Genomic DNA, 4,952 nt, shown 5'->3' with positions numbered 1-4,952 from the left:
TCGGTCTTGAGGGTCCCCACACGCTGCAGCTAGGAGCAGAGCGGGGTCTTGGCGTGCCGGAGCTGGAGCGGGGAGTGCCCGGGCAGCCCCTTGCGGGCGAGGGGTTTCTTGGCAGCTTCGTTCTTGCTGCGCTGGCACCTGGCGGAGCGGGTTCCGCCCAGGGGCCACGCGCCTTGGAGCCAAGACATCTTCTTGGAGCGGAGGCGGCTGGCACGCCCCCGGAGCTTCATTGCCCGCGCGGGGCGGAGTACGGCGCAGCGGAGCAGACGGCGCAGGAGAGCCCCCTGCAGCGCGGACGAGCTCGGCGACGCGGTCGAGCCACTCCTCATAGACGTCGTCGACGGGGCGGTAGCGCAGGAGCTCGTTTGCCGCGATGAGCGCAGCTCGAGCTTCCAAGGGTGCGCGGAGCGCGCGGGACGAAGATCCAGCTGGTGCGAGTGACGGAGAAGCGGTGCGGCCGTCTTGCCGCACGGACGGGTGCTAAGACGATGCCTGCTGCTCGCCCCCCGCCGGGCCGGTGGCGGCGTTGACGGCGGGCAACAGGGAACGACGAGGACGCCCACCGACGGGGGCCGCCTGGGCGACGCGAGAAGTGATGGTGGCCCGGCGCTCAGCGCGGGCCCGACGAGCGTCTGACATGGATGCTGCGGTCGGAGGAGAGCGGAGCAGTGGAAGACGAATTCCGGCGCAGCCCCTACCTGGCGCGCCAAATGTCGGATTTCGTGTTCCGGCAGACCCTTAAGGTTCGAACACTGGGGTGCGCGCGGAGATTACGCCTTCAACCTCTCCGTCACGCAAGGATCTAAACTACTAAGAGAAATGCACAAGAGACACAAGATTTATACTGGTTCGGGCCACCGTTGTGGTGTAATACCCTACTCCAGTGTGTGGTTGGTGGATTGCCTCTTGGGGCTGGTGAGGATGAACTATACAAGGAAGAACAGCCTCGCTAGGGTCTGTTCTTGGCTGGGGTGATGAACTGCTATGGGGAGTTCAGTCTCCTCTCTCTCTCTCTCTCTCTCTCTCTCTCTCTCTCTTTCTTTCACTCACTCTCGTCGATGACCAAGAGCCGACCCCTCCAACCTTCCAAACTCCCAACCCCCTTGCAATGTGGGTGGCTAGTCCTATTTATAGAGGCCCTGGTCCTCTTCCCAAATATTGAGCGGGAAGGTATCCAACAATGGCGGGCTAATTGGAAGGGGGACAGCTAGTACATCTATCCTGACAAAAGCAGTCTTTGCCTGCCAAAGGCTCTGGTGATGACGCCGCGCTGGGCTCCATGGTGACCTCCATCTCGTAGTCCGCTTGGTCCTGGTCTCGTTGCACCGAAGTGGCAACCTTTGCCTGATGCCTCGGTACTCCGCGGCTGCGCTTGTCCCCTTTGCACCAAAGAGGAAAGAAGGACGCTGCGCGCGCTGGCACCCGCCTGGTGTCCTGAGTCGTCATGGCTCACGTCATGGGCACCTCGCGAGGTACCCCGCCTTGATGTCTCCGCCTCCTTGCGAGCCAGCCTGATGAGGCTGCGCCTGAGGATGCGCCGTGTCGTCCGCCTTGCGAGGCTTGGCCCCTCGCGAGGGTCTTGAGTCTTGTGCTGATGAAGATGGGCCATGTCGGGCCCCCACTTGAGCCACGCCGCAGGCCGCAGGCAGGCAAGTCTGGGGACCCCCGTTCCCAGAATGCCGACAGCTACGCCCCTGGCCATCAGGTCAGATTTGGAAGTTTAAACCTCATGGCTGACATCCGCGGAGGCTTGATCTTCGACGGATTCGAGCCACAGCCGGGCGCGCCGCACTGTCACGATGGGTATGACCTAGCTCTACAGCCGAACAGTACCCCAGAGGCCACGCCCGCATCAGCTCCGACCCTTAGCTCGGAGCCAACTGCGCCAATCGAGGACGGGTGGTTAGACACCGCCTCAGGGGCTGCAGTCTCAACGGCGATCGAGCCGAACACCAGCCTAATCCTCTGCGCAGCCCGTGACTCCAAGGTGTCGGACTCTTTTTCTGACTCCGACCGCACGCGCCCCTGCCAATCGAATCCGATTGGGCGCCGATCATGGAATTCACCACCGCGGATATCTTTCAGCACTCGCCCTTCGGCGACATTCTGAATTCACTAAGGTCTCTCTCTTGTCAGGAGAGCCCTGGCCGGACTATGGCCAACAGGATTGGGATGCGGACAATGATGAAATTCGACGCCCACCCACCACCCACTTCGTAGCCACTTTTGATGATTTAACCGACATGCTCGACTTCGACTCCGAAGACATCGACGGTATGGACGACGATGTAGGAGACAAAATTGAACCAGCGCCTATAGGGCACTGGAAAGCCACCTCGTCATATGACATATACATGGTAGATACACCCAAAGAAGGCAATGGCGACGAGATAGCGGAGGATGACCCCTCCAAGAAACAACCCAAGCGCCGACGTCAGCGGCGCCGCTCTAAGTCCCGCCAAAGCAAAAGTGGTGATACAGGCACAGGAGATAATAACACTCTGGATAGTGCCGAAGACAACAACAATCCCCTCCAGCATGAGTTAGAGCAGGAGGATGGAGGAGCCAGCTCTCCTGAGAGAGCGGTAGACGGAGAGGAGGAGGATGACAATTACATGACCCCCTCCGAAGACGAGGCAAGCCTCAACGACGGTGAATTCGCCGTACCAGAGGATCCCGTCGAACAAGAGAGCTTCAAGCGCCGGCTTATGGCCATGGCAAATAGCCTGAAGAAAAAGCAGCAGCAGCTTCAAGCTGATCAAGACCTCCTAGCTGACAGTTGGACTGAAGTCCTCGCGGCCGAGGAATATAAACTCGAGCGCCCCTCCAAGAATTACCCAAACTGCAAGTTACTACCCCGACTGGAGGAAGAAGCGTATGATACGGCTGATCGGCCACCTCGTGGCCGCGATAGAGAGACATTCCAGCCAAAAGCTCAGCCTCCACCCCGACGCCATTCAAATAAAAAGGCATGGGGAGATACGCCAGACCTGCGAGACATATTGGAGGACAAAGCAAAGCATGCAAGATTGATCTACAGATCACGACGGCGCACCACTCTGCGAGACGATAAACGTCACACCGGATACAGTAAAAGCAAATCCGGCCGGGCCGAACACAGCGGGCAAGATCCATTCGAGCTGCGTCGCGATATAGCCCAATACAGAGGTGCCGCACACCCCTTATGCTTCACACATGAAGTAATGGAACATCAATTCAAAGAAGGTTTCAAACCTGTAAATATTGAATCATACGACATCACAACAGATCCCGCAGTATGGATTGAGGATTTCCTCCTCCACATCCACATGGCCCGCGGTGATGACTTACACGCCATCAAATACCTCCCACTAAAGCTCAAAGGACCAGCGCGGCACTGGCTTAACAGCTTGCCAGCGGACTCCATTAGCTGTTGGGAAGATCCAGAAGCCGCATTCCTCGACAACTTTCAGGGCACTTATGTGCGACCACCAGACGCCGATGACTTGAGCCACATAATTCAGCAGCCAGAAGAGTCGGTCAGGCAATTCTGGACTCGGTTCCTTACAAAGAAAAATCAAATCATTGACTGTCTGGACGCGGAGGCCTTAGCGGCTTTCAAACACAACATCCGAGATGAGTGGCTATCCCGGCACCTTGGTCAGGAAAAGCCGAAATCTATGGCAGCTTTCACGACGCTCATGACCCGCTTTTGTGCGGGAGAAGACAGCTGGCTGGCTCGCAGTAATAACATATCAAAGAACCATGGTACCTCGGATACCAAGGACGACAATAGCAGGTCACGTCGCAACAAACATAAGCGCCACATTAACAGCGAAAATACTGAGGATACGGCAGTCAATGCCGGATTCAAAGGCTCTAAACCCGGTCAGCGGAAAAAGCCATTCAAACAAAGCACGTTGGGTCCGTCTAGCTTGGACCGTATACTCGATCGCTCGTGTCAAATACACGGCACCCCAGACAAGCCAGCCAATCACACCAACAGGGATTGTTGGGTGTTCAAGCAGGCCGGCAAGTTAATTGCCGAAAACAAGGACAAGGGGCCGCATATCGATAACGAGGAGGAGCCCCGGCAGCCGCACACTGGAGGACGGAAGAGGTTTCCCCCGCAAGTGCGGACGGTGAACATGATATACGCAACCCACATCCCCAAGAGGGAGCGGAAGCGTGCGCTCAGGGACGTATATGTGTTGGAGCCAGTCGCCCCAAAGTTCAACCCTTGGTCCTCCTGTCCGATCACCTTCGATCGCAGGGACCACCCCACTAGTATCCGTCATGGAGGATTCGCCGCACTGGTCCTAGACCCAATCGTTGACGGATTTCACCTCACTTGAGTCCTTATGGATGGCGGCAGCAGCCTGAACCTGCTTTATCAGGACACAGTGCGCAGAATGGGTATAGACCCCTCAAGGATCAAACCCACAAAAACGACCTTTAAGGGTGTCATTCCAGGTGTAGAGGACCATTGCATAGGCTCAATTACACTGGAAGTGGTCTTCGGATCCCCAGATAACTTCCGAAGCAAAGAGTTAATCTTCGATATAGTCCCGTTCCGTAGTGGTTATCACGCGCTGCTCGGGCGAACCGCATTTGCTAGATTCAATGAGGTACCGCATTATGCATACCTCAAGCTCAAGATGCCAGGATCTCGCGGAGTTATTACAGTCAATGGAAACACAGAGCGCTCTCTCCGAACAGAGGAGCACACCGCAGCCCTCGCAGCAGAAACGCAAAGCAGCCTCTCAAGGCAATCAACCAGTTCGGCGCTTCAAAGCCCGGACACCTTCAAGCGCGCTCGGGGAAATCGGCAAATAGACCGCCTGGAACAATCTGAGCTCACGTAGCAATACGGTGGCCACCCCAATCCCAGCCCAATGGCGAAACTCGTGCCGTGCGTACATAATTATGCATTAAAAATACCATGGGCACAGGTGGGGAGGGGGCACAACTGC

Source organism: Triticum urartu, chromosome 5 (assembly GCF_003073215.2).
Source record: "Triticum urartu cultivar G1812 chromosome 5, Tu2.1, whole genome shotgun sequence".
Taxonomy (NCBI): domain Eukaryota; kingdom Viridiplantae; phylum Streptophyta; class Magnoliopsida; order Poales; family Poaceae; genus Triticum; species Triticum urartu.
The sequence above is the reverse complement of the archived record's forward strand: the minus strand, read 5'-3'. Positions refer to the sequence as shown.